Source organism: Haliotis asinina, chromosome 12 (genome assembly GCF_037392515.1).
Source record: "Haliotis asinina isolate JCU_RB_2024 chromosome 12, JCU_Hal_asi_v2, whole genome shotgun sequence".
NCBI lineage: Eukaryota > Metazoa > Mollusca > Gastropoda > Lepetellida > Haliotidae > Haliotis > Haliotis asinina.
In genome coordinates, this window is record NC_090291.1 from 5884244 (window position 1) to 5898259 (window position 14016).

A 14016-nucleotide genomic window follows, 5' to 3' on the forward strand; every position below is an offset into this window, starting at 1 on the left:
TCTCCAGAAGAGTCGTCTGCCAGTTCCGGGGCATGCGAGGGCTGGCAGACGATCGATGAAGGAGTACGAAATTATGTCAGAATAATTGAGGGCAGATATTGGATTTAAAGGCTACTGAAGGTTGGTGCTGATTGACATCCAGCGGGACGAGTCTCTGGGTTCCTGTGTGTTGTTGGTCCCACGTTCTGTGTCTGACAGATCGAGGAACAGACAATGGCCTCGTTTAGATTCCCGATTCGAGCATATCAGTTCTAGACTCAACAATTCTCTCAAGTGTTCAGTCGTCACAGCATTCAGAACAAAATAACAGCTTCATGACCATGGCATCATCTAAGTGCCAGTCGTGATATTTGACGCTGTACATGTTGATATTTTACATTTCAGATTCGAAATTGTTAGCAAAATAACCTAGATTCGAGGCGGTTGCAAATAAGTTTAAGTTCGATTACATCAACGTTATAATGAAACGTGCACCATGTCCTCCATATGTGCAAGTAGCTTGATTTGTCGGTCACTTTAACATTTCAGAAAATTTGAGTCATATTTTAACACAGATATTCAGATTCGTGGATTTTGTTCTTTTTATAGGTTTTGTGGTGACAGGGAGACGGATGTGGATACCCCAAGGCGTTGACAACGTTTCTTGCTCAGAATACTAATGTCAGTTATGCAGTAGAGAACAATGGAGTGTTGTGACAGCAATCACATTTGTCTAAGCACTGAGTCATCAAATGAATACAAGAAATACTATGGCTGCTATATAAATCCTTGTATATCACAAGGATTTGAGAGTTCATTTGAGTGTGAGGGTGGGGTTATAAATCATGGTTTCCGTACAACACACTATATTGATAATATACTCATGGAAACAAATAAGTGAACACAGGTACAAGTGTTCCTTTACTGGTTTCTAAAGTTTCACCTACACTGCAATACATACATTGTGGCGAAACCTAGAAAAGAATAAAGGAACACTGGTACTTTCATGTGTTCACTTATTTGTTTCCATGAGTTTATTTTACATTTTATGTGAAAACAGTTTAAGATGACTTCATGCAAACTCATAACAAGACTCTTTAAATACTCTTAATAAATCTACGTCCGAAGTCAACCGTAGCGTGTGATTATACGAACTATTTTCAAAGGGCGAATACGTGTTCGCGGAAAGATTAGCGTACTATCCTTCACACCAAGCACATGTCATCCATAAATGCAAAGGCTTGTTAATTGGTCGGATGACAAAGAAAGCCAAAACAAACTCATGGGAACGTATAGAACAGAAGTCAAAACTAGGAAGGCAAAGTTTGAAAATGATACACTTTCTCAAACTACATTCTGTTAACCTTCAATGTGGAGTGTCGGAAACTTACGCTGATCGTACGAGACACTTTAGTAGGGTTGAGTGCTCGATACTTAAGATGAAGACGTGTCACCTGTTATGTGTTGCTCACAAATCAATCACGTGATTGTCGGCAGTCGGTTATTTATAGGTCGCAGTCCTATAACTTATATCTGTTGGTGTTGGTTCGAATCCCGGATAGGACTCAACCCAACAAAATTACTAAATTTGTACTTTACTGAGAAAGTGTAAGCCAAAATATCACATGTTAAATTAATCACTTCCTAAATAGGCATTATGCATTAATATATTTTTTTAGTTCGAGGTTAAACCACACATAAAAGCGCATGTACCATTAACCGTGTAACTCATGGAGTAACAATCGACCTTCTGTACAACCAGGAATATGATCGTTATACATGACACGCAACCACAGCTAGAACGCTATGATCACACCATTCCCTATTGATATCACAATAATCCATACCTCGATTACAACAAAAGGTCATATGGTGTGCTCCACGGTGCGAGGATCTTAGCCTGTGTAATCTATATACTCAAGGACGTGATCAGCAGTTACGGATATTGGAGTGCTGTGGGCAGGGCAGGTCGCCCAGTTCCAGCTCGGCTGAAACAATGTAAACGTCCTTGACGTAGGGCTTCTGGATATCCTTTTAGCCCCAAGTGGAGAGAACAACAGGCGATCTGTAGGCTCTGCGCCAGTGTAATTTAAATGTCAACTACATACCAGAACATGCCAAACGGCAGATTTGTTAATGCATGCTTGTTGAAATGGCTATAAAACCATTTTTGGATCCCAGTTGAAAACAAAACACTTGGGAGGATTTCACTGCGCAAATGTAATTCGATTCTGAGAGTGGGGACAGAAGAAAATCTTTGATTCCGCCCACGCAGCGATCAAGTTACTATGTAGATATCATACTCAACTTAAACCAATTGGTATATCCACTGAGAACATACTTCCTTTCCATATACTGCCACGCCAACTGACGTGAGCATTATCTGTTTTCTTTCATTAATTTACCTAAAAAAATGGCAATTACAGAATATTACCCAGATAAGTAATGAATTGATTCTACATATGAACAAAACAGTGAAACTCCTCTTTTAAATAGCTTAAAAATTAATGCATATGTCTACAACAAGTATGCATTACTGTCCATTTCTGTCTTGGTAGACAGTTACAACGGCAATGTCTCATGCAATGCCTTAATTTGACCTGTACCATAAATTTTGTTCACGCGCTTTTTCAGCGGATCAGTTGTCTAGCCTTTGCTTGTGTTTGTGACACAGAATACATCTTCCTTTCGCCACGGTATCATCACGCTTTGATATTGATTCACAGAACATATATTCGTGAAGTAGTGAGAATCGTACAACTCACATGCTTTTCGTAGAGATAAGGAATTAGTATAATTGCTTGTAGTGTATCATCTAGGGTTGGATACACGTGGGAGTGCGTTCACTGGCTCTAACTTTGCCTTGACCAGTATTCGAGCCATATCATGGCCTGTCAGTTTATCTAAAATAAAGCCTAAGCCACACATAGGTGTTACGCGGTGAAGCTAGGTAACAGGTAGATGACCCACGTGTACACCTTCACCTTCACGGCTACCCCACGCCCTCTTGGTAGTACAAGGGCGACCTCCGTGCCTTATTTATGGCCACTTAAACGATATTACATAGCGACATAGGCTATTACTGTAAGGGGATCGTGTAAAAACACAAATCTCTTTAGTTTTCCTCATCTCCATGAATGCGGAAACTACGAATTAAGTCTTAGGTAACATTAACGTGTAACCTTTCCCCCGTAAAACATGATAACCGATTGTTTTGAAATGATTATTGGTTTGGTGATGTTAAGGATACTGTTGATTGTGCCCTTAAACTGACCGCAGCGCAAGGACAGGTCTATATTAAACTATAGGAGTTGCAGCCGACAGAGAACTAAGAATGCATGATGGCAAGATCGGAGATATCTACCACTGCCTTGAAATTAATGACTATGGTTATGTTTTTGACACAACTAGAAACATACTCATGGCGAACTTGGATTCGAACCTTACTTTCTGATGGATGCAACTCTGTGCAGTAAATGATGGCGCCTCACACTACCGAGCTCCCGTGCTAGATCTCTCAGTTTGAACATAGCTCTGTTGGGCAAAGGCATAAATATCGGGGAAACAAATAGAACAGTTTACAAATAACGCCAAAACATTGTTGACAATATTTTTCTGTTCTCCCCAAAAGATATTTCATATTAAACATGAAAAGGTAATAATCTCACGACAAACAGGTACAGAAAATGTTCAGCAGGAACCTTATTATTAGCGAAAATGCACCTTAGACAGAGCCTGATGTTTTGTCATCAAACCATCATTGCACACGTGACGGTGTGAACAATGAGTGCATTTGATCCATGAAGACGTCTCCTCTTTTCTGAGTACACAATAATCTACAGAAGAAGTAGCAGATTAGCCTGTCTCACATTCCTGAATCACATTATTTTCCATACTTCCAAGCCCTCTGTGCAATGCTAAAGGATTACATGAAGCAAGTGTGGACTTCCTCACGTCTGAACCTCTGGTCTCCCTTGGGCTCCTTTTCAATGTATATAGGTTAGTTTGTTATTATCAAAATTATATATATTCAGATACTAAGCATTAGTCTATGGCCCAAGTATATTTGAAGGCCGGTTGCTATTACATCATAATGGTTGTTGTGAACGCGTGGACACCTGACAGCTGTGGGTATACTTTGGGTTCAAGGTAAGGGTTTTGCTAGTCGCCTGTAATTACTGTCAGAATGTACGAAATGGCACGGGTGAAAATGCGAATTATACGACTGACCATAACAACCCCAACCCCTATTCAATCTCAACAAATGAGGTCAAGTGTTTTGTGAACATAGTACAGATTCACTGTAGATATTGTCGATACTGTTTTCACGCCTGGTCGTGTTCACGGTGTCGACGTAGACAACGTCTATGTGTGTCAGTCCAGGCTACTGTCATTAACTAAACCCTTTCTAGACTTCTAAGAGAAAATATATGTTAATATCATCGCAACTTTATATTCCAATTCATCAAGAGCTATTCATACCTTTATTCTTTTACCCCCCGTGGAGGTTCCTGTTCGAATTTTAGAGTTCTTTACAGCTTATGGTTGTCGGGGGAGGCGATTTACATGGATCAGGAGATCAAATGCTTGATTGCGCTCCCTGAAGGTCAAGGTCGTGGTTCACAATTAGTGGTTTGTCCTTGGGGTGGTTTGTTTCTTTACGATCTGCAATTATGTGACATTTTCTGCAACATATATGAGGATTTAGTACATGTGAACCCAATATTCATCGATGTTGTATGTATTTGTATATGGGCTTTAAGAGTCACAAAAAGCCATTTTGTTAAAACAATGTCCACGAATAATGAGTTGTGGTATTTCAACAAATAATATGTTTGTAAACAAGATTCATATATGTATTCCGACATACGACCACAGTGTCACTGCGTACATCGTATGTATTCTAGTCCGTGTCCTTATAGAGGGCTGCATCTGTAGTAGAATGGTCTTTATTAGTGGTTTATTTGTACTCACAGAGAAAGAACGTTTGTCTCACAAATGTGAATTTTGTACAAAGCGTGCTGAATCCTGATAAATCTGGAACACGCCAACCCATGTTTGAAACAAATACGTTCATTATTCAGCAAAACAACCAAATCTTCCACGATTACAACGTTCTAACAAATTTATCATGTCAGCTGAAAGACTGCTTGGCTTCATGTGTGAACATCGAAGTGCTTCTGCACTAAATGCTAAGACAGTGTAAGCAGCGCCTGTAGCTATAGAGACCCACAGTTGTTTGTAATTATAGATCAATAACGTGGAAATTGCCAGACAGTTGATGCTCATTGATGATGGCAGTTGGACCTAACGCGGAACCTCAGATCACTACACAGCAATCGTATTCCCACATGAAGAACACTCAGCTACATTGATTCTGTATTCCCACATGAAGAACACTCAGCTACATTGATTCTGTATTCCCACATGAAGAACACTCAGCTACATTGAGTCTGTATTCCCACATGAATAACACTCAGCTACATTGAGTCTGTATTCCTACATGAAGAACACTCAGCTACATTGAGTCTGTATTCCTACATGAAGAACACTCAGCTACATTGAGTCTGTATTCCTACATGAAGAACACTCAGCTACATTGAGTCTGTATTCCTACATGAAGAACACTCAGCTACATTGAGTCTGTATTCCCTCATTAAGAACACTCAGCTACATTGAGTCTGTATTCCTACATGAAGAACACTCAGCTACACTGAGTCTGTATTCCTACATGAAGAACACTCAGCTACATTGAGTCTGTATTCCCACATGAAGAACACTCAGCTACATTGAGTCTGTATTCCTACATGAAGAACACTCAGCTACATTGAGTCTGTATTCCTACATGAAGAACATTCAGCTACATTGAGTTATACATACACTTTATTCCCTTATTTTGCACACTTTTCAGATTGCCATAAGTCAGATGCCTTCGCTACACCCCGTCTGTAGACACACATGCCTTCATCTACACCTTAACTCACATTTCAAACTAATATCAGCTATCCATAGCATGGAGAATATTCCACCCCCTGAGCGCACACAACGTGTTACGTCACTGTACAGGTGGTTTCCTGTCGTGCGTGGTAGAGCACGTGTGTTTCCTATAGACGTTCTCTTCCTTGATTCTATGTCAGTAGGCGAGGGTAGATCTGAACGTGACAAATCATTTACAAAAGACGTTCGCAGCACTTGGCAATTTTATAACACTCAGCGAAACAGGGAGTAAAGCAAACATATAAATTACTGTTTATTCTAAAATAGACGTACTTCAGTATCGTAAAAGTGTGTGAACAGTACTTGAAGCTGACGAGGTTGTCTCAAAGTCTCTGACATCAGACAGGAAATGATTGGTTTAAACACACAATATTTATAAATGTAGCTTGCGCAAAAGGTAAAATTTGTCGAAGAGCATTTAAATATTGATAAATGCTATCAATCAGTTTATAACACTGCTGCAGATATCCACGTTATATTTGTATTTTCCACGTTCAGATTAGATTCATATCAGATCTATTTGAAACATAATTTTTCGAAAGGCCAAACATTGATTTGTTGTGTAAATAAACGGCTCTAAGTGCACTATTGAATTGAAATGTGGGACAAGCAGATGTTACCAAGCATGTTTGATATGACGGAATGTGTGTCTTGCAGAATAAAGTTGACCTCATTAACAGCTGGCGACCTGGATGGAAATAACAGAGCATCTGACCTTCATTAATGCAGGGTCACAGAGAGGTCTATGGTGTGTTCTGAGTTGGAGATACGCTATCATGAACAAACAATGAGTCTACAAAACACAACGTCCCACATGATTCTGTCCCGCGTTAGATACGAGAAAGGCAGCAACCCTCTGTATGTTCTAACTGAAGCGGACACGAAAGTGAATCTCATTTCGCGCTGGCATTCATGACTAAATCGAGGTTTAGGTTTACGATCGCGTTTAATAGAACGGCCATTATATGCCATTGTGTGACGAGGGACGTCCGAGTCGATGACAGTTACTGGCAAATACACAAGGTACAATTTACACATGTTACAGGCTACAGCACAGGCTACATGTTACTGCTCAGATGAAAGTGAGGGGGACGAATCAAAGGTTTACCAGATCTTGACAGAAGGGGACGAATCTAGGGTTCACCAGTTCGTGACAGAAGGGGACGAATCTAGGGTTCACTTGATCTTGACAGAAGGGGACGAATCTAGGGTTCACCAGATCTTAACAGAATGGGGCAAATGAAGACTTCATCATACCCTGGCAGAATGGGATGTATCTAGGGGTCACCAGATCTTGATAGATTCAGACGAATCTAGGGCTTACCAGACACACACAGAGGGGACATTTTGTACAGATCGGACGAACACAACACTTTAAAACCATTATGCCGTCCGCTGCATGATCACGTGCAATAATTTTCCGTTTCCATGGAAACACAAAGAATGATCATATGGGCTAAGCATTGAGTTTTTCTGATGCGTTGATTGGCCCCAACACATTTCCTCCTTGATCTAATTACCGAATAGTAGAAAGGGTAGATATGAATAATTTTGCTATTTTTATCAAATAATGAGCTAATGTCAAGACGGGCGCCATCCAGAGAGTAGTTCACTATGTATCACACAGAGAAACCCGAACCAAAGGTCTTTACTTGACCTAACCTACAAATCCAAAATTCAAAATACAAATCCAAAGCCGAAGCTAAAAGGAAGGTCTGTAGGATTGGGAAGTTTTCAGTATAATCATAACGAACCAACACCTCAAGGAGTTTGAAATTAAAATGAGTACATCGATCATGCTACTGATTGCATATTTGTGTATTACTGGTTTCAACATTAATTTCATAAAATTATCTCCACTATTTCGCATTTTACGGGTATTGAGGTACTACTATGATACTATTATAATTCAATCACTTAAAAAATTTGAAAGTTAAAACCTTAAACAATCATATATTGACATATATTGATTTGTGGGTGGAACAGGAGCTACGGTTGAGGTTTCAGAACAGCATGGGCGACACATAGAACAGTGAGTGATTGAAGTTGCTTTCGAATATTCCAGGAATATCACCGCGGGGGGTACCAGAAATGGACTTCACACATTTTGCCTATGTAAGGAATTGAACCCGGTTTTCGTCGTGACGAGCAAATGCTTTAACCACCAGGCTACCCCATATAGAATAGTCTTTGAAAACACTTGGACAATGTCCTTACAAAAAGTCTGGCAAAGTAAAAACAACTTATAGCTTAACTTTCTTTGATGCTAACTTCAGTAGGCGGGTTACAGTGACAGTGGGGTTTACAGGTGCCTGTTTATGCTATGGTGGTGTTTGTCCACTCACTCGTGTTCTGAGTAATGTCACAAAACGATATCTCAAATAGAGCAAGATGCACTCAATGGGAACCCTGATAACGGTGTACAGCAACAAACTAGTACGAGCGTTACTACTCTCCACTATACCCCAACAACATAGTACAGTGTATGGAGATCGACGCGTTGTTATAAGTACTTTTCCCCACCAGGTCACCTAGTACTCAACAACTTCTCAATGGTGTCAATCAAACAGTTCGTTAACGTTTTGTCATCACAATATGTATTGATATATACTAGCAATTTAAAGTAATGTATTGAACGGACTTTGTTTACACACTGCAGTAATTGCTCTGGCATCTGTGCTCACTCAGTGAGAACTGTTGTGAAAAATGCAATCATGTTGGTCAGTTACAACAATGAATGAGTCAGTGAGTGTAAATTTTGTTAAACTGTAACAAATGACAGAGACGACACAAATAGACAGAAAATGAAAAATTAAATGCAACATAAATATGGCAAAGACGATTCACTAAGTATCATAATTAAACGAAAAAGGAAGACGATCAAAAGAAATAATCAAGAAAACAATAATAAAAAGAGATGATAAAAATGAATTATATATACGTAGATGAAATCAAAAATGGAAATAACATTATCTATGCAATTTAATGGTATATGATCCAACAGCTAGCACCCAGTCCTAACGCCTTCATGCTATCAGTCTTTATGTTGTTGGTCTGGGATGTGTCATTGGGGTTTTTTTCATATAAGATATGACAAGGAGGTGATGCGATATCAACCGTACATCACAGTGACCGATGTGGTGAACTGGTGTGCACAATTAGCGGTATAAGATACCTTGACATGTTCTGGGCGAGAATGTTTCGGACCCTACCAAGTTTCCTCCACATTACATCCACGTAACATGTCTCTCGTCAACGCTTCACCCATAAAGCTATATTGATGTCAACTGAAGTATGGCTGCGTATGTGTAATGAGTTACTATCAATATTCACCTCATTTTAGCACTCTATATATTAAAAAAACACTTTCACCTTTGACACTTTCACCTTTGACACGCTTACCACCTGTTGTCATCACTATCTGCTTGAATGTCATTCATAAGCACATGTGCATAATATGGTCGGAATCATACGATCGAACCTGCATATAGCAGAATTGTTTATGACTATGAGAAAGGTTTCGCAATTTTTATAAATATCTAGTATGAAGAAGAAATTACCGATATTGGGTTTCCATTCTACGCTCCAAGTCTGTTGACTTTACTGAGAAATGTTTGGTTTGAGTAATTTCAACGAATCCATATTATTGCGAATGCCTTGAGGCTTTGAGAATCTGTTTGCGAAAAGAATATTTCATTAACAGAAATAATATGTTACCACAGACCACTCCTGTAGAACACAAACTAGTCACAAACATTAATTGCCAATTACAAACACCCTAGCACTCTACTAATAGATAACAGGACCAGATACATCGGAATGTTCAAACAGACACAGACAAACAAAGAGGATGTACATGCACTGACACACCTTAAACACTACATTATTAACACATATGGTGACCTGACATGTATTCAAAATGTCCTTCTTACCAGAGCAATATGACAGCTAAGCAGACAGTGTAAGCGCGTTGGTGTCCGCTCAAACGTCCTGTCGGTAATGAAACGATGAGCTCTTGGGAAATCAGCTTCGTGTTCCGCCTGCTGATCAGTGCATACAGGATCGATACTTTTCAGTGACCATACACATGCTTCCGTCCAGTCTATGTACTATCGACTATCAACTGGAGATAGTGGAGTCCTTCGATAGCATTAAAGGCAACCATCAGAAACTTTTCAAACCTGTCAAGTTCACATGCTTTAAGACGTGAGGTCATATTCATCACATAGTTTGATGATGACAAAATATAGGCTTCACTATGTTGGCAATATTCACAGAATATCAACATTTATTGATTTGTTATTGGCAATGTCTTTCTCAATAGCCAGTTTTTCTTCTTTGTCGAGCAATATTCGAAATGTTCCAGTCTTTTGTGTAGACAGTTTCCAACTTGTAAGATGCAATAGATCGAGCTTTGTTTCAAAGATTTCATATTACGTGATATGTTTCAAAAGTTGTTTGTTAGGGGTTATTAAAACATCACTACTTATTTCAAGTGATCCGTGAAGCCATGTTCACTATATTGTCAATGACCTCAGCAGTAGTCACTAGAGTACGTTCTTTTACTAGTATGGAAACTTAGTGATCTGGATCAATCGTCAATCTGTAGAACCATAAAATCCCATTATCTGGAACCGTGAGTGAGTGGCGACCTTATGCGAAGTGTTCTGGACGAAATCACAATGTTTTGACGAATAATTTGACCATGGTCATCAAACGTCCATGCTACTGAGCACTGAACACAAGACATGAAGCAGAGGTGCAACTACAGGACGGATAAAATGTTGTGTCAAAGAAGAGTTCTCTGCCCGCACTAAAATCGCTGAAAGACCTAGCGCACAGTTTTCTAAATCTCTAGGTGGATTTGAACGATCACTGGCCTAACACCAGTTCTGTCTTCCGTGGAAGCGGCCGGTATTGGCATTGAACACTGCACCGAGGACGACTCACCGAATTTACCTTATACATATCAGGTTTCATGCTTGAGAAAATGAATTAAGTCTGACTATTAATAATCACAATGTCGTACCTGTGTATCGCGAAATGTCAATGGTAAGGGAGTTTAGTTTTACGCCGCACCCAACAATATTCAAGCGTTATGGCGGCGGTCTGTAAATATCGAGTCTATAACAATCACCAGGCACTCCAGAGATCCGCAGCATGAACGGACCTTGGAATATGTCAGTAAAATACGTAGGATTGGATTTGCTTGAATGGGGTGCGGCTGGTAGATGGTGACCTGTCCATGGTAGAATGGACCTCTCTTAACGAGTTACTGTAGAATAAAAATTATTTGGGCACAGGTGGACCATGCGCTGAGGTGATCGTAACTTCCACATCCGTGGTGTCTACTGGCTTACGATAGTCGAAGCGCTAATCTGACTTTCTGAAGTATTAGCACATTCTCCACCGATTTTCGACTAGAAAGGAAACTTAAGGTAAAACCCAAGCACTCATTTGCTGTGTTAATTTACGTTCCATTTTCACTACCAGGAACACCGGAAATGGACACACATTCTCATGAGGAGAATAAAACCCAGACCTTAATCGTGACAGGCAAACACTTTCACCACTTACTCACCCTACCTTACTCTTGTTTACTGGGTATGACCAAACTGAAAGCTGATCTTCACGTCCAAAGATACGTAAGATGTTTAATAACGCGTTGGGACAAATAATATGTTTCGTTAAGAAAAAAAGATATGTGCCTTTAACAAATCGCGAGAGATAAATGGAAAGGCTAGTTCATACTCGGCCACCTGTTGGCCTCACATTGACGACCGTAACATTTACACTATGTAATCTGTGGCAAGTTCGGCAGTATATCACGGTATGTCGGTCATCGTCGATGTAGGGCAAGGGCCGGGGTTCGCCTAGGTCTGACTGACAGAATATAACACTAATTAGTATGTTTAGCATCAGGTCAAGAATACCTTTACGTTCAGGAGAAAGGATGCCAGTGGTTCAAGGATGGCCGTAACCTCTAGTTTCCGATATGGCTTTCACTTCGTTGAAACTGTTCTTCATTAAAGGTAACCGAATACGGGCACACATTCGTGGTGATGTCTCACCATGTATGTTGGGACCTTGACTAACGCCTTGTCCCCGAGAGGAATTTATAGCAAAAGGAGTCCAAGTACACTCGACGATTCAGAACCTCTTGCGGTCCTGGTATGGCGATCTACTTTTAGTTGCTGGCGATCAGTGGTCTGTTCTGCAATAACAGATTTTATTTACCGTCATACAAGTTATAAACCTAATCTGTGATTTTGTTGTCTTTCTACTGTCCTTCGACGACAAGTGTCTATGGTATATATTTGTAGTGGTTTAATTGATGTCATCGAATGGCGTCAAATGTTTCTATGAGTATAGAATCTCATTCATCTGGCTATTCATTTCTGAAAGACACTTTCAGGCAACTGATATTACAATACAGTCGCAATATAACAGATGCACGGGATAAAAGAAAAATGTTCTCCAATTGTAATATCTATGGCGATCAAATTATGAACAAACAGTTCAACAGAACATTAAAAACACTCATCTTGGGGGATGGAGTATTTTTCTGGTAGATGACTTGTTGAATTGAAAAGTAATTGTGTGATGTTATGTTAAATACATCCCCGTGAAGGTCAAATTCAGCCTGCTTATGGAACTAATAAGTGTGGCTATGTCGTATAATTAACTTGGTTTTTATGTTGAGAGAGTGAGTCAACGGGTTGAGTTGTATTGACGTCTCTAGCAATAATAATGATAATAAGGGCTTTTGTAACACGCTGAATTCCACATCTTTGACGGTCATGCTCCAGGCACTACAATCTGATTATGATTTCTCCGTCCTGTATGTCATATTTACGTCATGTTAGATTACTATAGGTTGGAAGCCAATATGATTAAGTGGTCAGACATTTTCCAGCTCCGTGGGGTTAGAATCCAAAGTAATAGTTTCCTGACACACAGAAGGGAGGTAACTGTGTAAACAAATTCCGCCGCATAAACTGAGTGTGGATAAGTGAGGGAATGAGAAGACCGCTGAATCGGACGGGTGAGTAAATACCTGACTTAGTCAGCGTATCGGGCAGCTTTAATTGGTAAGTCTTTAAACGAATGATGCGCAATATGACCACAGGTGTATTATCAACATCATACGCGTCAAATTATGGTCCACGTATCAGTCCACAACTGGACAGAGATATAGGAACACGTACCACATGAGACCATAAGCCGACTCGGAAAGTGATATTGAATTGAATACAGGTCAACTCATTACCCCAGTTCAGTACAGGGACAACCAATCTGTCGGAAACCACCAACAGATGTTGTTTCACAGCGACAGTATACATTTCAAAATCCATAAGTGGCGAGAAAACGTGTAGAAATAAGATCAGTGCATATCAGAGGCGCGGGGTAACCCAGTGGGTAAATTATTTCTCATCGGGCCGCTAGGTCCGAGTTCGAATTTCCTACATGGATACCATGTGTGAAGACTATTTACAGTTCTGGTAATTCCCTCACGTTAAATACGATATTATTAGCAGAGTTATTTCTGGCGGGAAATACCAAACAGAGGTCAGCAGACGATTTCCGGGAGTGGGGTGACGTAGAGAGAGCAGACGATACTCACGTTCTACACTATAGTAGATGAAAGTGGCGAGTGTTCCGTAGATCAATAGCTGCGGTAGCTCCACCATTGACGGCTTGTTGATGAACACAACATCAGTCCTGGCTAACAACCTCGTACTTTTCCCACACTGATCGACATTTTCCTGACCACAGAGAAAGCAAGGGTACGTTAGCCTCTGTCATTGAGGCGGTGCTTCGCAGCATTTCATAACGCTCCTGGCCATCGTATAGATATATCCATGCTCTGAGACCCGTTCCCGACTTATCCCGTGGGTTATGAATCGGACCAATGTTGATCAATACAAAGGTTGAGATTTTCACAAATGCGGCCTTTTCTACCAGCGTTCCACATTCACACGCGTATACCCTTGGCCCGCATTGAATTCGTAGGGTTGTGAGACTAACGCCAGGTCCAAC

The 14016-nt window shown here is 40.2% G+C and overlaps 1 protein-coding gene across 1 annotated transcript in view; it reads right to left on the minus strand.

Moving 5' to 3' along the window:
- LOC137258694 (uncharacterized) overlaps positions 1-13724 on the minus strand; it is a 38985-nt gene extending 25261 nt beyond the window's left edge. The window contains exon 1 of the mRNA XM_067796387.1: positions 13601-13724. The gene's annotated coding sequence lies outside the window, so the exon portion shown is untranslated. The remainder of the gene's footprint in view (positions 1-13600) is intronic.
- Positions 13725-14016: the final 292 nt, after the last annotated feature.